Genomic DNA, 21,282 nt, shown 5'->3' on the forward strand with positions numbered 1-21,282 from the left:
AGCCATTCTTTCTTCTTCTTCTTTTTTTAAGATTTTATTTATTTGAGAGAGTGAGCAAGAGAGAGATCACGAGCAGGAGGAGGGGGAAGGGCAGCTGCAGAGGGAGAGTGAGGACCAGACTCCCTCTGAGCAGGGAGCCCGAGATGGGGCTCAATCCCGGGACCCTGGGATCATGTCCTGAGCCGAAGGCAGATGCTTAACCGACTGAGCCACCCAGGCGCCCCTGTATTCTTCCCTATTTTTTAAAAAGATTTTATTTATCTTCTCTATTTTACCCCCTTCCACAACTAATCTATTGGCAAAACATTCCCGCCACCATCGCTCTATTCCACCATGAGCCAGCCTGGGCTCGTGAACCAGCCTCCTCACTAGTCCACTGGATCTCTCTCCCTCTCCAGTCTACCCTCCACCCAGGAGCCAATTTTCAAAACAAATTTTTATTATCAAGTATTTCAAGCAATCTAAAAAGTACAGAGAACAATAAAAGGAGCATCCAGGTAGTCACCATCCAGGCGTGACCGTGTTAACATTTTGCTTCATTTTTTTTTTTTCAAGAAGTAATAGGTCACATGTTTGTGAAATCTTCTGTTTACCCCTGTTTAGTGTGTTCCCCTTCCTTGTTCCACTTCCCAGAGGACACTACCTTCCTGCAAATGTTGCGTGCCCTTCCTCATGTGCATTTATGCTGTACCATATATATGTATTCATAAAGGAGGAATAGCATTGTGTGATGTGTCTTTATGTTTTACCAAAGTCTTCCATTTTACAAAATGTTTCTGTCGCTTGACATCTTTTAGTGTTATATTTGAAATGTATTCATGTTGATAGGCATAGATTTAGTTCATACATTTTTATTTACTGTATTTTTTAAAAGATCTTATTTATTTGTTTGTTTATTTGTTTAGAGCGTGAGTAGGGTAGGGGGGCAGAGGGAGAGGCAGAGAGAGAATCTCAAGCACACCCTGCACTGAGTGCAGAGCCAACGCGAAGCTCCATCTCACAGCCCTGAGGTCATGACCTGAGTTGAAATCAGGAGTTGTATGCTTAACTGACTGAGCCACCCAGGTGCCCCAGGTTCATTTATTTTATAACATTTAATAGAACATTTAACAAAATAAGCATACGTATATCATTATGTGAACATAGCACAATAGGGTAAATCATTTTCCTATTGTTAGCGATGTACCAGCAAAATGTTGCTAGTGAAAGACTATCACAGTGAACATGTATGTGCATAGATCTTTTTGCACATGTATGAAAAATTGTTGTCTAAAAGTTGTAAATGTGAAAGTAGGTAAGTCTATTGATTTTTTTGTCGAACGTTAGTGCTTTTGTAACTTAAGAAATCTCTTCCCAATGTTATGAAGAGAATCTTTATATTTTTTTTTCCAAAATTTTGTTTTTAAATTGAGGTCTTTAGTCATTCTGGAATGTGCATGTGTGTGTATGTGTGGGGGAGTGTGTGTTTCGTATGGTTAGCCAATTGTTCCATTCCCACTTAATGAATATTCTAGCCTTTACCTACTGAATTTTAATGCCACGTTGTGGAATACCATGTTTCTAAAAGAGATGTTGCAGCAGGGATTGCAGAGATACAACCTGGGTGCAAAGCCCAGCTCCGTTACCTAACAGGATGTCATCTTCAACAAGTTGTGTAATCTTTCTGCACTTCTACCTTAGTCCCTCTTCTCTGCAAAAGGGAGATAATATTAATAAATACCTTTTGGGGGATTAAAGGGGCAATACTGTGCTTTGATTCCTCCATGCAGAGCCTGACACATAATAAATACTCATTAACATTACCTTTCATATTTAAATTATTATTATTATTATTATTATTATTTTTATTTTTATTTTTATTTTTATTTTATGCGTGAGTCCTTTTCAGGGCAGGTAATTTGATTATTATAGCTTTAAGGTAGTCTTGATATCTGCAAGGCCAAATACTGCTATTTGTCAGTTTGTCGGGTTCTGAGAAAAAGCAGTAGGGAGATTTTGATTAAAAATGAATTGAATTTACAAATTAGTTTGAGAGAATTGACATATATTATTGAGGCATTCTACATGTGAACATGACATATTCTATATTCCCTATTTTGGTCTTCATGTCTTTGAATAGTGATGTACAATGTTTCCCATAAATGTTTTATACATCTTTTGTTAGATTATTTTTAGGCACCTTATATTTTGTCATTACTGAAAAAGACAGCATTTCTTTTAACTTTTAAAAAATTGTATGAGCTGCTTTTAGTATTGATTTTTTAAATTGGTTTTGTATTCTAGCAACCTCATAACTAAAAATTTATTGTGGTCTTCTGGGATTTTTTCTAACATCTTGTCTACTGCTCCCCACTCATTCTGTTCCTTTTCTTTTAAAAAGTGTATATCTCTATGATGGTAATCATTGAAATTTATAGAGTGTTTTTAGAGTGTTAGATACTCTTCTCAGCACCTGGCATGTACTAGCTCTTTCCATCTCATGACATCTCTATGAGGTCAATAATATCATTATTCTTACTTTACTGGTAGTGTTAGAGAAACAAATGTTCTGCTGCTTATAAAACTATAAGGAAGACTTCATGCAGGACTACTGCAATAGGTGTCAAGACTCTCACAATAGGGGAGACAGATGGGACTCAACTCTGAACATGGCAAAGACAATGGGCATTTATAGCCAAGCAACAGGGGGTGCAGAATCAGTGGATGGAAAATTACTAAGGGGACATCAGAAGTTGGGGGATTCTTGCTAAATTGACTTAACAGAATTCTTGTTGAAGGCGGGTGAAGGACTTAGGCATCAAAGGTAAGGGGCAAAGAGCTTCATCAGGGATGGAAGGTAAGGATTCTCACTAAGCCGACTGAGCAGGATTCTTGCCACAACTGGAGTAGGTAGGCCCAAGATAGCCTGACTCAAGGTCAAGGACAGGGTCTTTGTCAGGAGGCAATTGGGGTAGAGGGAATTGGAGTATGCCCAAGATAGCACAACTAGTTAAGAAGCCGTGTGAAGCCCTGATAGTTTGGCTCTAGGGTCAACATTTTCCGTTCCTCTGATAAGAGCACCAGAGGTCGCTGTATGGACTCTTGCCTTCTTCCTGATATTAATGGAAATGAGGCTCAGTTTGTACTATTTAGTATGATACTCAAAGTTTGGCTAAATGCCATCTACGTAGTAAGGGAAGTTCTTGTATGTTGCCAAGAAATTATTTTCTTAATCTTAAAGAAATTTTGAATTTTAGTTAATAATGTTTCTACATCTCTTGAGCTGATCTGATGAATTTTTTTCTCTTAAATCTATTAATGTGGTGAATTACACTGATAGATTTTCTGATCTGAACCATCCTTGTATATCCAGGATAAACCCCAATGGGTCACAGTAGAGATAAATTCATCGTAAACATTGTCATTTATTGTCATTTTTTTAAAAACATAGTTCCAAGTTTTTTGTTTTGTTTTGTTTTAAAAGAGTACTTGAGAAGCTGCCACCCAAGTACTTTTGTGAATGAAAAGCACTAAATTATCATCATCCATTGCATAGAAAGGTAAGAAAAGAAGTCATTGATTCTTTACAATTTAACATTAACTCAATGTTTATGTTAATCTATGTTGATTTTTTATCTTATCACCTTAACATTGAGTGTGGGGGCAAAAGAGCTTACCTCAATGTTTAAAGACTTGCTTGGTTAGCTCCCATGTGTGTTGACCATACAATGTGGGAACGGTAAGGGTGATTGTACCACTTGCTCTTGTTTCTGGAAGTTGTACAAGCACTCTGGATTTGTAGGTCCTGACCGTATAATAAATAAATAAAAGGGACCTGTTGTTGTGTCACTTGTTGGAGAGGTCCCTGTAGCACAGGGTCAGGAGTCCTGCAGTTTGGGGTTTGGAAGATTAGAGGCTTCCCTCTGAGGTAATGGCCAACAAGGCATGATCAGCGTATCCTTGAACCCTCCTCATTGTTGGCTGTTAAGTGGGCACAAAGGCAATCACCATCCAGCCCAAAGCATGGCTGCAGTTGGAATTAAATGAGATGGGGCTTGTACATAAAAGCCCTTCACTCTCCACGTGTGAGATGCCACCTTCACCTCGGGACTTGGTCAGTGGGTGGAAAAGCAAGCAGCTTGATGGCCGGGGCTCAGGTCCACCTACAGGTGCTTCTCCTCCACACTCCCCTTGACTTCTCTCCTCGGCTCTCCGCCTGCTGCAGTCTCTGCTCCTGAGCAGGCAGGGGGCTGGGAAATGTGATTTCATTCATTTTGCAAAAAAGGTCCCAAGATGGGAATCCTGGTCCTAAGATTAAAATCCTGGTGCTCGCTCTTCTGGTTGGATTCAGGCCCTGTGAATTAAGTTGATCAATTTCCATACCTATAATTATCTTCCTCCTTTTTTCCTATTCCTTTTCTTTTCTCCTTCTAAAGTGCATTTGTGGGGTGCACGTGGCAGCGTTCTGCCTTTGAGCTGCCTTCCCCTGGGGCCCCAACCCTCCCTGGGCCCAATTCCTATCTTTCTGACAATGTCCCACTCTGGTTTGGCAGCTGGGATTCTTATAAAGGGGCTCAATTGTATTAATTCCCATGTTGCAGTTTTGTTTGTTCAAAGGGAAAGAGAAATTAAAAGAAATTCACTTTCCAGTTGAAAATCACGATGAGGCTCATAGTCCGGAACCACTTGGCACAGCAAACATCCCCATCTCTGCTTAGATGTACACAGACCAGGCTTCTCTCCATCCTACCCTCTTGCTTTTTATTTTCCAGTGGTTGGAATAATGCTCCCAGAAGTCTGCTGTGATGGAGGGTTACCCAGGTCCTGAAGAATACCTGCTATCTTGTGAGCCTTCTTCTAACTGTTTTTGTTATGATTAATGTCATTATGGTATCAATGTGTTTTAATGGGGACGTTTGTCTTCTTGTTTGTGTATGTCATAAATCTGAAGGAGAAAAATATGGAAACAGAAGGGCGCATGTCTTTACAAGTGTGTTTGGAGGCAAACCAAATGGTGCATTTCTCTTCGGATGCTTTCTGATTTTCAGCCCTAGAGTTTCAGACTAAAAATAGGATGTCTTCTTTTTGCAAAGGGCTGCTGATGTGACTCCTTCATGCGCTGGTTCTGTTGGTACAAAAGGCAACTCCTGGGCTTGGATGTACTGACTCATTAGTCATTAAGGAATTTACTCCTTGGCACTAAAGAATAATGTAATGCAGGTTTAATTAAAGCAAAAGCTTAAACTTGATGTTAATTTAATGGTACAGTCAACTTTCAATTATCCTTGATGCTGAAAGAGGGGGTGGCATTGATAATACAAATTAACGAAAAGCCTAGAATACATTCTACTTTTCCCCCTAAATTTATCAAGATTGCTGCTCTAATTTTACTTTGTACAAGGGGCTCATGTTGAAATGATCATGAAAGCCAATTTTAGGGAAAGCAGGATATTGGCATGGGGAAGAAAGGTCATGGCCTGCCATGTATGCATTAGGCACTTTACCTTGTTAGTTTTTGAAATGTCACAACTACCTGTGAGAAAGGTACCACTAACCATAGTTTATAATTAAGGAAACAGAGGCGGTATTGAAAGACTTGTCCAAGGTCATTTACTAGAAATTAGTGTAATAAGTGTTTCTGTGTTTCTCAAGCCAACCCATGTATTGAACAGAGAGGAAAACAATGTTTTAATCTAAACCTGAATTGCAATGTCTTCTATACTTAAGAAAATAGTGTAAATTCTCTTCTGAATATATGGCATTTTCTTATCAAGCAAAATTCTTGCTTGGGATGACAGCATGGTTTGGAAGAAAATAGCGAAACACGATTTTACACCGCAAATGGACAAATGAGGGTGGGGGTGGACAGAGAGGCCTTGCAGGTGAGGCTACTTCTTATTACGGGGTTGATAGAACTTTTGAGAACAAGGGCATCTAAAAAGTCAATGTTTATGTTACTGACAGGGAAGTTCTCTGACAGAACAAAATGTCCTTCCCTCCAAATCTTCAGCCAGCTGTGCCAGGTACAAATACCCGGTGTTAGCGAAGCTAAAGGGCTGTTTTAAGGCCGAGGAAAGAGAATGCGCTGGGAGGTCAGATGAGGTGAGTGGTGGACAGAGTTATGTATTAGTCAGGGTTCTACAGGAAAAAAGAACCAATAGGAGATAGATATATACGGGCAGACTTATTATGAAGAATTGGCTCACGTGATTATGGAGGCTGAGGAGTCCCACAGTCTGGCAGTGTAACTCTGTCTGAGTCCGAAGGCCTTAGAACCAGGGGCACCAATGGTGTAAACCCCCATCAGAGGCCGAAGAAGATAAGATGAGAGGTCTTGGCTAAAACAGTGAGGCAGGAAGAAAGGCGCTGCTTCCTCCAGACTCCATCTTTGTTCCATCCAGCCCTTCAGTGGACTGCATGACGCCCACCCACCTTGGGGAGGGCAATCTGCTTTATTGAGCCCACCAATTCAAGTGCTACTCTCAACTGAGAACACGCTCATAGACACACCCAGAATGATGTCTAATCTGGGCTTCATGGCCAGTCAAGTTGAAACATAAAAGGAGCCATCATAAACTTCCTGTGAGGAAGTAAGCCACAGGAAATTAAAAGACTCCTTGGGGAGGGTCTCATGCTCTCTGGGCTGCGGACAGTGAGTCAAAGTCACTTTCTGTAAGTCTTCAAGGGCAGGATGGATTCAGTAGGCATATGGCTTATGTATTAACGGCAGCCTGACAAAGTAACTGGTTATCAGCTAGTTACTGGCTTACCGTCAGCCAATCAGCCGGCAGATTTAGAGCTCTGTAGATGCCACCCTATCACACCCTAGAATCTTGCTACTCTAAGTGTGGTTCCTGGGCCAGAGCTCCTTAGAAGTGCAGAATCTTCATGCAAACAAATCCCCAGAATTTCTCCAGATAATTGATCTGCACATGGAAGTCTGAGAAGGATTGGCCTGAAACATACGGGGCGGAGGGCACACAGGCAGTGAGGTATGTGTAGAAGGCTGGAGTGAAGGTCACAATGGGGAAACTGAATTGGGATTTTCAAATATTTGCCAGGTATCACCTATGGTAATTAGACATCACTCCGAGTTGAGGAGGGAATGTGCGTTCCCTAAGTCCAGCCAAGCATAGACTTGCAGGCTGGAGGTAGGCAGAACAGCTCACCCTTCCCATGTCCTGAGCCACTTGCCTTCAGACCTACTGCCCCACTCTGGTCTGGAAGCAGAGCCTGCTGCAGGAAATATTCGTTCTCTTCTCTCTTTTCCACACCGTTGCATTCAAAGTGTGTTTGTGTGGTTACATGTAGAGTTTAGCTCATGGGTCATCATTGTGAGAAAAATCAAGGCGGAATGAACATGACCAGGGATCCTGGATTCTGATATTGGACTAGTGGAGGCGTGGCATTGCCTCAGACCACCTTGACCTGTCTCCATTGGGAGACACCAGTGTGCCATGTTAGGTAGAGATACCTCAAATGCACGGGAGAAGGTTGTGGGGTATGTGTGTGTGTTTTGTTGTGTTTCCCACATAGCTGAATGATAGGAAGCAGTTGAATAACGTCTGGGGGTACCCGCTCAGCTCATCAGCTCTTGTTTTGAGAGAAGCTTCATGGCATACTGGGGATATATATGTCTGTACTAGATGACCTCTTCTTTGACCAAGGCTGATCCAACCTTAACTTCTCTGGGACAATCAGACACCTCTCTCAGGGGAGGTGAGTCTTAGAAAGAAAGGGTACATTGCTATGGAAGATATAAAAAAAGAGTGGACCTAGAGGGGGAGCTCCAGGAAGTACTCCTGGAAAGTGGCAGCCGACCCAAGTGGGAGGGATGTAGGAGTGTGCTGGACGTGCAGGCGTGGGGAGAGGGTGCCCCAGGCAGCACAAAGGCAGGTGCAAAGCTCTGCATTAGAAGGCACTGTGGTGTGTCATCGGAGCTGAGAGTGTTCCAGCATCACAGAAGCTGTGAGGTGAAGGGGAATGGGTGGGAAGACAATGGCCTGGAAGTGGTAGGCGGGGGCCATATCAAGGACTTCTTTAAGCAGAAGGCTAGGGGTGATGGGTCAGGTTTGTCCCAGAGCAAGGGAGAATTAGGAAGAAGTAAGTAAAATTTAGGGTGGATTTTGCAACTTGGAGAAAAGATGAATGTAGAAGCCAAATAGCAAACCTTTTAAAGATGAAGGCGAAACTGTGCGGTAACGGGACCAACCGCTCGCCTGGGGTGTTCACGGCTATGAACACACTTGAGAAAGGGGCAGGAAGCTGAAATGCTCCCGGCGGCTAGTACACGCTCCTGAAAGGTGCAGGAATCGAGTTTCCTGTGATAGAGTCTTCAGCGTTAGCAAAATCACAACCACATGGGGTGCAGGATTCTTCTTTTAAGTAAAATCGGAAGAAATTTTCTTTTACCAGGAGAGCCTCAACTTCATTCTCTAAGCAAAAGTCAAGGTTTGATCATCGTTTCAAGATGATTATTTATGGCTTAGCAGATAATCCCACAGCGCCCTTGGCTCTGGCATTGCCTTTGCTTTATCTCTTGCTGTCTCCTGAATTTATTGATTTCATTAGAAGATAAGAGTGACAAGGACAGCTTATAATACTTGGGAGAAATGTAAAACCATTAGCAGGTCATTGTTGAAGTCAGAACATGCCCTGGTAAGCTCCTTAGGAAACCAGTGGCAGCCGACGATACAGGGATTAACCTGCCCGAGTGTATGTGTGTGCGCGCACACGTGTGTGTGTGTGTGTGTGTGTGTGTGCGTGCACGTGTGTGTGTGTGTGTGTGCAGGCTGCACACCAGGTCTCCAGTGATGAGCTTGTATTTCATAATCCCTGACACTGAACTGACGGAAATATGGGTTATTGACACAAACAACTGCTTTTTCCTTGCTTTTCCTTTTTCTTGCTTCCTAAGTTTGAGGTTCCGGTTCAAACTGCATCTGTGGTACTGGAGGGCTGCTCTTGGGTGGGCAGGGAGAAGGCTTTCGGAGCTTGGCATCTGTCACTAGCTGGGGTCAGAGGGTGTAACAGGAGTGACCACCAGCCTCTCCCAAGTGGTCCGCCCTGTGGCCAGCGGCTGGTACCGCGCGCTTTGATGTGGCCTCTGAGACGCTGCCTCTGCTTGCTGTCCCCTCAAGGCAGGAACAGCTGCCGGGACTCCGTCTGTCCTGACCTTTCCCCAGGGGATGCGACGGGGGAGGGGATGGTCGTGCTCAGTCTGAGGACGTCCTTTACACAAACAGAAGAGATTTTGGAACGGCGGGGCTACTGGTGCTCGTGAAGGTTGGAGAGCCGGAAGAGAATTAATTCAGTTCCGTCTCTGCTCCTGTTTTCTGCCTGGTGTTGGCAGTGCAGCGGTTTGCAGATACTTCACGGGGATGTTTCAAAGATCGTGAGGTGGAGGGACTTGAAATAATTGCTTGATGCGAATGTGCACTGGGGTTGTGCTTGGAAGAAGGTAGGCAGCTGGTCACGTGCCGAGGACAGGGCCAGTAGAAACAGGTTCCAAGGACAGCAAGCAGAGATCGAGGCCTCAGGCAGAAGGTGAATGAGGGGCATCTCTAACAAAATACTGGAGGCCGCGTGGCTTCAACATTTATTTCTCATCATTCTGGAGGCCTGGGATTCGAGATCAAGGCCCTGGCAGATTTGCTTGCCTCCTGGCTCAGACAGCCACCTTACGTGTCCACACATGGTGGAAGGGACAAAGGGACGCTCTGGGGTCTCTTTTATAAGGGCACTAATCTCATTCCTCCTTCACTACCTAATCACCTTCCAAAGGCCCCATCTCCTAATTCCATCTCCTTGGACGTTGGGCTTTTGCATGAATTTGGGGGAGACACAAACCTCCAGTCCATAGCACATCCATGGAACCCTGGCTGGGGGCTCCCTGGCCAGCCTCCCTCCTCACCTGAGTGGGACTGGCTGAAACCCAAGAGGAAATCTCCACCCACAGCAGCACCGTGGGACCTAAACATCAATGTGGAAGCTGAACCATGTGGCTGCCGACCCTGACCATCGACATGACCTTCAGCGACTGCCACTGTCGGCGCTTGCCTCGTCTGCCTTGGAATTGAATCATACCATGCCTGCTCCTCTCACAGTGATTCTGAGAGCCAAGAAATCACATTTGCTAAAATGTACTGAAAAATCTCAAGTGCGTTACTAGCATGGACAGACAGACAGACTAATTGTTGGGCATATAAGAAGAGCGGTTTTACGGAGGTCCAGAAAGTTCATCTCCCTTTATCTTTCGCACTGTGAACCTTCAGCTTGTGAGCCTTAGTGAGTAAGTGACTCCTGTAGGTAAAGTGAGTGCGAGTTATATTTAAGGTAATCATTTTGAAGGTACTTTCAAGGAATTTGTCTCCCAATAATTGAAGACGATTGTAGTTTTCTGTTTCAGATACAATAATTTATTACAGTCATGCTGCCAGATAAGATCCGAGACATCCAGTTAAATTTGAATTTCAGATAAACAATGAATAGTTTTTTAGTATGTCTCAAATATTGCATGGGACATACTTATACCTACTCATACTGAAAATTTGTCTGTTATTTATCTGCAGTTCAAATGTCACTCAGTATCCTGAATTTTCATTTGCTAAATCTAATCACCCCATACTGGAGATCTGGGTTTCTAGCAGACATATGAGAGTGAAATCCCATTCCCATAAAAACTGCTTTTTAGCCTTTTTTTTAAAAAACAAACATTAATAGGAATCACTGAATTAGCATTGGCATGTGAGGTAATTTCTTTGAGCTTCTCATTCAAGTGCCCTACTTGGTTCTCAGGTTTGCCTGCTGATCAGAATCACCTGATTAGATTACCATTTACAATGCCCCAGCACCTTAGACTGATTACATCAGGACCTCGGTGTGGTGGAACCCAGGGTGGGTTACAGTAGAAAGTTCCACCCAGTCATTGCAATGAGGCAGCAAGGGTGAGAACCCCTGGCATCACGCCTAGTGAGCTGTGGGGCTCAGTGACCCAGCAGCTGTCACAGAGCGTCTGGCAGTGTAAGAATGCCACGGGCAGTCCCCGCATTATGTTAGGAGAAGGCTAGAGTGGAAGAGGAAGGAGAAGAAAGGGTGACAGGTAGGGTGACAGGCTGTGCAGAGGCAGCGTCTTAAAAGCACGTGGCCCATGTGGGATTCTACAGGCCCGTCTGTATGGGTCTCTGTGGCTGGAACACAGCTTGTGGAGGACAGCAAGAAACCAAGAAATGGTTTCTAAAGCCAGGTTGTGGAGGCTGTGGGCCACAGCCAGGAGTTTGCGCTCTGTTTTGCGGGCCTTGGGGAGCCATTGCCAATGTTCTCACTCCTGAAGAGAAGAGTTTTCATGGAAGCCCAGGGGTGCGTCTCATAGGAAGATATGAGCCAGGTGGGACCCATGGGAGGTACCGTCCCCCTGGTAGGAATCTTATCTGTCTTGCTCAGTGTTATATTTTCAGTGCCAGGAACTATATCTGGAGCATAGTAGGGACTCAACAGTGTTGTTAGATTGAAGGAGTAAATGGGAAAAAAAACAAAGGAAAAGCCCAACAGAGGCAGCGTGGCATGGCCGGACTGGTGGCGAGGTGAAGGCAGAGGTCTCCAGTCCTATGCTGACCTCGGGTGCCACTGGACAAGTCATGGCCTCTTCTTGGCCTCTGTTTCTTGCCTCTTGAATGGAGGGCATGATCTTCAAGCTCTAAATTGAGAATTGAATTCTTCTGGTCCTGAGTAATTCATGACCTACCTATTGATGTTTTGCTCTTGGTGAAAACTCCCTTTGAGAGTGTTGGTGTTTCCATGATTTCTGAAAGTCAGGCCCCCCGACGGCAGAGTCGTGCAGCTCACCAGGACTGCTGGAGGAAACTTGGCATACCTGTGAGTAGGCATCTGACGTCAGGGGAGTGGCTGGACCACAGCCTCAAGAGTGAGTTTCAGGGTTGTAGGTCTAAGCAGTGTCACGGTGAAGAGGGGTCCAAGGCACAGTTGGACGGGAGGACAACCAGCCGGTTCTCATCTCAGCTCCTGCAACTCAGCGCTGTGGCTCCAGGCAACTCACTTCATCTGTTTGCATTTTGGTTCCCTTAGTCGTAAAACGAGGAGTTTATATTAAGTTGACTCTGTAGAACATTCTCGGCTTTCAACTGCTCTGAGTCCATAGTGTGCTCTTGGGTTTCTTTTATCTTTACCTCCATGGACCTTTGTTTCTAAAGATCCAGGCCCCGTGACACTGCTCCTTCCCTGTGCCTTCGGAGACAGAGCCGAAAAGCTGACTCTGCACCTCTTTGTGCCTCTGAGCCTTTTGCGCATAAAGAAGGGAAAGCTGGATAGTTTTTTTCCCCTTCTTCTTTAACAGATATTTTTAGCTTTTCTAAAAGCTTCTCACTTTGAGCCTTAAAAAGAAATAAGAACCTCTTCCAAAAATGCAAATGCTCTGGCAAGAAACAAGAGGGGTGTTTTCAATCTTTCCAGAACAATTGTTTTCTCTTCCATTGACATTTGTGGGGTAGAGGGATGAAGGTGGGGCTGCAGAGGGGGAGGAGGGAAGGTGTTGTGACAACTAGAGTGACTCTGTGGCCAGCAGGGGCGCTTTCCTGGGGGCTGCCCTCTAGGAAGGGTGCTATGGGCTGGCTTTCCCTACTCAGCCATTATTTCACATTGCTCCGGAACACTTCTGGGTGGAAGAGGGGACGGCTCTCTATGTTTAGAACGCTGCAAGTCCTGACAGAGCCATGAGGTGAGGTGAAGGCTCTTTCTCCCCATCAGCCCCCAGCCTCACACAGACCTTGGAAGTCAGAGGAGCTGCTGCGGACACTCGGAGTTACATCCCCACCCCACGTGAGAAGGGACAGGGAGAGCAAGGTCGATTCCAGTTGGCTTACTTTGCCTCCCCGGCTCTGAATTTTTCTAATTTGGAGGCTTCCACTGGCTGGTTGAGGTCTTGTCCTGGTGGCATCTCTCCTTCCTCTGTCTCCCCACCGCACCCTGCCTGCTTCCCAGGAGGAGGACGAGAAGGGGGAAGAGGACTGCCTGGCACAGGGGTCACGCTGCTGGGCACCTGGGCATCTTTATTTCACTTACTCTTTACAACAATCTTGTAATTATGTCTAATTCATAGTTTTGATTCCCTAGCATCTAGCTCATAGTAGCTGTTTGTTATCTGTTCGGTTGTCTGAATTAAGACTTTCATTTATGTCTTTCAGAGCTAATTCAAAGTTTGACTGTATTCAGAAATAATGATTTGGCCCACAATCTTGTTGAAAAACAATACAATTTGGTTCTGCGTATGTCAAACTCATGGGACATTGGTGAATACAGGCTCTTTAAGGGGCCGTTTAGCTTGGAATTACTGTGCAGAAGATGATTATATCAACATAACCATCTGAAAACGAGAGACAGTACCCTCCAGCCCTCACACTCGGTCACGCTCCCCAGAAGTTAGTGATAGAGGGGAACGAGGCAATGTGGGCAATGTTGTATACCACAGCTTCCAGAAGCACAGCTCAGCTTGCCTGTCACTGGACCACAGGCCTATAGAAGGTCCATGTCCAGAGAATCAGGAGTCAATCATGAAAGAGTCATAAGAATGTAGATCTCCCCTGGTTTTCTTAGGGAGAATGAGCCCTGCTATTTACAACTGAGGAAGCCCATGGCTCTGGAAGGAAGGTGATAACTCAGGTATTAATTTTGTCTTGGTTCTTGGTGGCTGGGGCCAGAGCTCACATTTCCTCCCCTCTGCTTTCTGCTCTGCCCACCATGATACACCCCCAACCTGACGTTGACTTGAATAAATGATGTTTAATTGGTCCTATGGGCATTACTGACTTATTGTTTACTCTGAGAAGATAGAAATGAACACAGTCATCTCTGGATATCAAATATGAGTTGAGCCAACTCTCCCTTGATAATTTCGAGGCAAATGGAGAGAGAGGCTATAATCGCCCTGGTGACACATGGGTCTTTGGTTCTGTTGGCAGCGCCATCATCACAATGAATAACTGTTAGGGGAAAGGAGCCGTGAGAAGGAACACAGCCACACTCAGACCACTATTCCTTTTCTTTTTAAAGTATTTTTCTGTAATACCACCAAGTAGTATTCTAAATATTGACATGTTCAGAAGCTGAACATTGGCTAACAGAAGAGAGAGATGGAATGAGCATAACTAACAGAATCAGAGACAGATTCACCTGTAGGCATTTACTGCTCGTGGGGTAGTTACCGTGCTCAAACAGACTGGTGTGCATTAGCTTGTCGAAACCTCTCTTGGACCCGAGGCAAGAGCTGCTGTTATACCCATTTATAGTAAGGAAACGGAGGCCCAGAAAAGTTGGATAACTTCCTCAAGATCATGAAATTAGTGTCAGACTCAGAATTCGAACCTAGCTCAAGCTGACACCAGCCTCATCTCAATCCGCTTCTAGAGTGAAAGCTCCAGCCTCCAGCCTGATCTCATTCCGCTTCTAGAGTGAAAGCTCCAGCCTCCAGCCCGATCTCATTCCACTTCTAGAATGAAAGCTCCAGCCTCCAGCCCGATCTCATTCCACTTCTAGAATGAAAGCTCCAGCCTCCCCGCAGGCACTCACTTGGAGCAGGTAGGTTAACCTTAGCTTAACTTTAAGGCCAGACACTAAAGCATGGTCTGCGGCCTCAAGGAACACGTTGTGACCTATTTGAAAGAGGTTATGTTTATATGACACATTCAATAATAGTTCAGCCGGTCATCTTCAATTAAATGCTAACTTTTTTCATCCCAGCCAATAGTTCAGAGACGTTCATGTCGCTGAGGGAGCACGGGGTCAGAGGATTTGACCCCCCCTTTTTTTTTTTTTTTTAAAGATTTTATTTATTTATTTGACAGAGATAGAGACAGCCAGCTAGAGAGGGAACACAAGCAGGGGGAGTGGGAGAGGAAGAAGCAGGCTCACAGCAGAGGAGCCTGATGTGGGGCTCGATTCCATAACGCCGGGATCACGCCCTGAGCTGAAGGCAGACGCTTAACCCCTTAACACCCAGGCGCCCCATGACCCCCTTTTGTTGGTGTCATTAGGGTCTAGATCTGGACACGTGGATGGTGGAAAGTGATCCTTCTGAACAGGCAGTAAGACCAAATGAAGAAAGGAAGAGGTGGGTAAAACAGGACTTTTATTCAAAAAGGCCCCCAGCTCAAGTCAGTGTCTTCTCTGTGCCCGCTGTTTGGAAGGCAGGTGAAGAGAAATGAGAAAATATCATTTTGTCATAGTTCAGGTGTGTCTACGGCACTGAGCTCCTGATCTGTAGATGAGAAAAGAAGATCTTCAGACAAGAGGTATTCTGGGTCTTCCTTTAGCCCCTGAAAATACTCAGTAACTGGCAACTTCCCTGAAAGGATGCCTTCCTTTGATGACTGTGATCGCAAGGTCATTACTACCACGGAGCACGAGTTAAAGCCACATTATGCCATTTGGGATTATATCTTACCCATGAGAAATTTAGGGGAATCAGAGATCTCATTTTCTTTCTATGATTATCTAGATTTTTATCACTTTATTTATTTTTATTTATTTTTAAGATTTTATTTATTTATTTATTTGACAGAGAGAGAGTGAGCGAGAGAGAGAGCATGAGCAGGGTGAGGGGCAGAGGAAGAAGCAGGCTCTCCACTGAGCAGGGAGCCCGATGTGGGGCTTGATCCCAAGACTCTGGGATCATGACCTGAGCCGATGGCAGGTGCTTAACTGACTGAGCCACCCAGGTGCCCGATTTTTATCACTTTGAATAGTAATATGTACAATTTTTTTGATTATCAGAAAATAATTTTTGAACAAAGGATCCTGTACACATATAATTACTTATGATCTATTCGCTATACCATTGTGTTAATATATGGTGCCTTTAAAACATACGCCAAAAAGGAAGTCTTAAATTAACAAGACACACAGAAGTCCTAGAAATTTCTTCCTGAGCCTCAGTGAATCTCCATGTGCACCTTAGGAGAACAGGGGTTTCGGCCGAAGACCCTGGAATAATGTCTTTCAAAATGGCAAAACTGCTGTAGGGGTGTCCTAGGGCCGCGATAACAAAGTGCGATGGACCTAAGTAGCAGAAATATATTTTCTCAGAGTTCTGGAGGCTGGAAGTCTGAGATCAAGGTGTCAGTGGAGTCAGTTCCTTCTGAATCCGCTCCAGCCTCTCCCCTGCCTTCAGGTGGTTCACTGGTGGTCCTTGGTGGTCCTTGGCTTGTGGAAGCATCACCCTGATCTTTCCTTGATCTCCACATGGCGCTCTCCCTTTGTGCACCCTTGTCCCTGTCCCCTTTTTATAAGGACTCTGTCATTTTGGATTAGGGCCCACCGTAATCACCTCATTTTAACTTGATGACTTTTGTAAAGATCCTTCTTCCAAATAGGGTCCCATTCTGAGGTACTGGGGATTAGGACTCCCACATAGCTTTTGAGGGGAACACAATTCCATCTATAATACCTTGTAAGCTTCTACTTGTTTTAAGCAGTTAAGTTGTGCCTGAAAGAATTGTATTCATAAAAGTGTCGGGGGGGGGGGTGTGCCAGGGTGACTCCGTCAGTTCAGCCTCTGACTCTTGGTTTTGGCTCAGGTCATGATCTCAGGGTCATGAGATCGAGCCTGGTGTCAGGCTCCACTCTCAGCACAGTCTGTTTCAGTTTCTCTCTCTCTCTGCTTCTCCCCTCCTTCCCGACACCCCCCCCCCCCATGTGCTCTCTCTCTCTCTCAAACAAATAAATAAAATCTTTAAAAAAAATGTCAGTGGAGGCATGACTTATAAACTGGTCTCAGTGAAGCCCCCCTCCCAGATTTTTTCCAGTTGAAAATTGACCAGTTCTTCCTCTACCCAACTCCAGAAGTTTCTTTAACCTTTCTTTGGTTCATATTTATTCCATCTTGTGTAATGGTTACCAATGGCTGACTCTCCCACAAAATTGAAATCGTATCAGGGAAGAAATGTTTTCATTGACATTTTTGTCCACTTGGTTTCAGAACAACCTCCTAACTTCCCACTTGACCACTGGCAAACATCTCTTTTCACAATCTTCTTGTCTGTATGGTACGCAACACTAAATACATCTTGAATTAAACTGACATTTTTGTGAAGTGTAGAATTCTTTTCTAAAGTTGCAACTTCCTGGTCAATTATCTTCGTGCAAATCTCTGAAATTCATCTACTGTCTTAGGTCAAGCAAGTATGCAAGTATACAACCTCTCCCCTTTGCCCGTCATCATTTTTCCCACAGCTTTTCAGGGAGACTGGAAAGCACTTGCCAGTACGTGTCCAGGCTCACAGAACTTTACTTCATTAAGCAGAACTTGGCTAACATCTGGGGTGGAGACACGTTTTCCCCACAGAAAATTGCCTTGTTCACTCCGGATGAGTCATGTCCCTAAGTCTTGGCCCGGGAGTGGGTGTTCAAGGGAATTGTGTCCCGGCCTCTGAAGACCATGAAATGCTCTTTCTGTAAGTGGCAGAATTTTTGGATGATGCAGAAACACCTGCGTTCCTCTCCATCTTTGGAGGAAGTTATATTTTCCTGAGTGTCATGGAGACTTTTAACTGAAATGTTCAGAGTTCCTGCTTACCTGCTGGCATGGCTACAAGACAGGGAGGGAATATATGATTAGTACCTGTGCCTTTTTTTTGGTGTTATTACTTATTTTGGCTTCATTAAATAATTCTAGTTCCTGTCGTACAAGAGGCTGTTTTTCTAGCTTACTATTGACGGCTATTTTGGTTTACGTCAGCATTCAATCAACGCCGGCAGATCTCTGTTGCTACGTATTATTACCAAACGTTACGTGAGGAAAGAGCAGTGGTTTTCAATCCATTCCATGTCACCCACCAGCGGGATTCACCACATAATTTCATCACCCAAAGTTATATTGCTCCCTTTGAGAAGGAGAACAAGTCAGACAAGGAGTCCTTCTGATCAATGTCCTTGGAGTGTGGGGATTACCTCTGACCTTTTGATTCTGAAATAATTTGTCCTAGAGCGTTGACCAAGAAAAGTTACTCTCCATTTTGGACCAACACAGCTTTTCCATGGGCAGTGTGTAGCAGTGTGAGAAAGCCACTTGGATTTTCATTTCTTTCAGTAACACGGGCATGAATGGCATTTTTCTCCTTACCAGAAAGTGACTTGTTGATCACTGGCTGCAATATATATATATATTGTTTTACCTGTAAATAAACTTCGGGACAACAAGGTAAGGATGTAGCAGAGTGCCTGACATAGAGTAACCCACATGTAGGGTACATTTATTCTATGCCACACACTTTATAATCATCTCGTCAATCCTTACAATGAGGGTTTTTTTTTTTAATATTTCATAAATAAGGAAAGTAGGATACCCAAGAATCAGGAGCCAGGGATGAACAAATCTAGAACTCTTGCTTTTTACTCTGTTTTAACGCCCTCAGGCTTTCAGCAGATTTTGCTCCCCTCTGACCGTTTCAAAAGTTTAGGAGTTTGCCCACCACACCGGACTTGCAAACAGGACTGTGTCTAATGTAAATAGAGATCGCCAGCCCACCCTGTGGCACAGAGCTCGACTCTGTGATGTCCTACTGCATGTTGGAGGGCTTGCTTCACACGATGACAGAATGGAAATATTCCATTTCCGTTCAACAAATGACCTTTTATTAGTTTGAAAGAGCAGCTTACATACCAGTGATTCAGTATCGAAAAGCAGAATTATTTGCTTTTGAGAAGGCTCACCACCCACCTGCATGTTCCCTTCCGCTAAACCCCCTCCCTCAGACTTCAAGACAGCGAGTTGCAGGGGATAAAACATAAGGCCCTTGTTAATTGCAAATTAATAGTGCCAGGGATATATGCAGATGGTACCTGGAGTCAGTTGCTGACAGCGTCGTATTCTGGTTATGTTTTTCTTTCCTGCAACACAACTGTGCACTGAGCAAAGGCAGAGTAGTCTTAGATTCTTATTTAGTTCTGAGTTTCTGAAGGATGAAATCCATGTCCTTGCCTTACCACTGTTCTTATCTTACAAATTCAGTGGGTTTTGCTTTTATTTACTCATTAATTTGAACCAGTTCCAGGCTTTGGTAGTTCAGAGGCTACAGGTGGGACTCTGGACAATCATTCTGTATATGTTAAACTATTCTTGCTTAACCAGTAAATATTTTGCTGTGTTCATTTTTTTTCCCTCATTCTCAAGCAATCAATTGTGAACCTCCCATGTTGTAACACATCCATAGGGAACATTTGTGCTTTAGTTGGCACTTAGATTAAATTAATCAAATAATCTTTTCTTTCTTTCAAGGCTGACATTTTGGTAAGAATTTTAAAGGTTGCATGCCAACTGCCAAAGTCAATTAAGTGAAGGCGAAACCCAAAATTTGTAAGAGGGAATGATCCTCGTCCCAGACTGGGTGACTTGGGTAAAATAAACCATCCTCCTGACTTCCCGAACATTTTTAAACTTTGACTTTGAATTAATTGTATATTTGAATAGTTACTCAGAAAATAAAGCATGATCTAGGATTTTGATAAAACCTCGAGTTTCATGTTTTAGGACAAGTGGCAGCACCATTTGTGATACCATGACAGACCTTGGCTAGCCAGCTGGACACTAGCCCAGCCTGGGCTTCTTAAATATCCATCCATCTTCCCTGTTTGTGATGAATCCTTCTAGAGAAGAAGAGCAAGGTCAGATGGAGGTCTGTCTGGCTATAGAGTTTTAGATCTGGAGGAACAACTGAGATATCCTATTATGGTACCCCCCTTTTTGTAGGGGGGGAAGAAGAAGTCCCTGTGTTTCAGGAACACACACCAGCCTAGGAATGGGCACATGTGCTGAGGACTGGTGTGACTCAGACCCCAGCCAACCCCAGCCTTGGGACCCATGAGCCTACTGGAGGGCCTCAGCTGTGGCTGGAAGCAACAAAACTAGTGAAGCAATTGGCAGCGGGTTTGAAATCTGAAGACTGCCAAAGCTTGGCTCCCACTTAGCAGCACCGAGTGAACCACTCCATGCCCACCTCTCAGTATGTTAAAAATGGAACCAGTAATGATCACCCATGGGTGTTCATTGCATGTTGCACTCCTGTAATTAAAAGTGTGACCCAAACTCTGAATAGTAGCAGGAACACAAGTTTCAATTCTGGGCTTTTCTCCAGCCGGGTGTCCCCTGAAATGTCCTTTCCACGTGTCACCTCCTCCAAGTCCCCTTTCCAATGTGTCTCTCATTTTGTTGTGTGCATGTATCCTACCCACCCCTCCATGCTCTGGAGAGCTTACGTCCACCCCCCTAAGAACTGATGGTAATGGTGGGAATCGCAGTCCCAGACTTGGTCCATGGGAGGCATTTGTGGGCAGAGAGCCTTTTGGCCCACTTTGCCTCATACCATCTGGATAACTACCACCTGCACCACGACTAGACACAGAGCTTACCTCCGTGAGAGAGACACAGCGAGGAGAGGACAGGCAGGGGATCTGGGAGCCCCTGTGGTAGATGTGGGTGGGAGGGGGCCGAAGCATGGCTGCCCACACCTGGTAAAGCAACCACCTGCTCTGTCTCCTTGTTCAGAGTGTTCAGAGGGTTCGCGCTTGGCCCCACATTGCTCTTGCAGGACATCGATGACAAAAGAGGCCTCCTGGGATTAACACCTATGGAAAGGAGGGGACAAGAGTGAGACTGGGCAGAGGGTGAAGTTGAATTGAGACGTGGGCCCTGTGAAGGTTCCAGATGAGCCCGTGGAGAGTGTTGGACTTGGGCTGGACCTTCAGAGAAGTCTGGAGTTCCCACCATAGTCAGGGGTGGTGTTGATGGGATGGTGGATACAGGTGTGAATGTGGGCGAGGCATACTGTTAGCCACACCACACACCCTACGTGTAGTGCTTAGCCTCCACGCCTCGCTCCACGACTCACCGCCTTCTAGGGGTCTTACCAAGGGGACTTCGGTCAGCACTTACTGGACATTTACTATGTGGATAATTATGGCATCTACTGAAGGCCTTTTCTTTTGTTTTTGTATGTAGGAACTATAGCCCCTGACATCCCAGACCAGGGTGTGTGTGCACGTGCAAACTGGCCAGGGAAGGTGGAGGTATCTTTGCACAAAGACAAGATGGGACATGAATGCCGGGAGGAGACATGAGTAGTCCTGTGGGGTTTTACTGAAGGAAGGTGAGATCGCATCCAGTTGTGGACAACCAGAAAAGAATCCTAGATGTAATGTATAGAACTGTTGAATCATTATATTGTACATCTGAACTAATATAACACTGTGTGTTAATTATACTTCCGTTTAAAAAAAAGAAAGAAAGAAAAAATTCTG

The 21,282-nt window shown here is 44.6% G+C and overlaps 1 long non-coding RNA gene across 7 annotated transcripts in view; it reads left to right on the forward strand.

Annotated features, from left to right (window-relative positions):
- Window positions 1–21,282, forward strand: part of LOC130543096 (uncharacterized) — an 82,335-nt gene that overhangs the window by 12,329 nt on the left and 48,724 nt on the right. For 3 of the 7 annotated variants that reach the window (XR_008958136.1, XR_008958137.1, XR_008958138.1), the window contains 2 exons: window positions 3,464–3,539; window positions 4,752–12,380. This is a non-coding gene — a long non-coding RNA (uncharacterized LOC130543096). Of the gene's footprint in view, window positions 1–3,463; window positions 3,540–4,751; window positions 21,132–21,282 lie in introns of those variants that run through there. The other 4 variants (XR_008958141.1, XR_008958135.1, XR_008958140.1 and 1 more) reach the window with 3 other exon arrangements.

This window comes from Ursus arctos, unplaced genomic scaffold (genome assembly GCF_023065955.2).
Source record: "Ursus arctos isolate Adak ecotype North America unplaced genomic scaffold, UrsArc2.0 scaffold_8, whole genome shotgun sequence".
In the NCBI taxonomy this organism is placed as follows: domain Eukaryota; kingdom Metazoa; phylum Chordata; class Mammalia; order Carnivora; family Ursidae; genus Ursus; species Ursus arctos.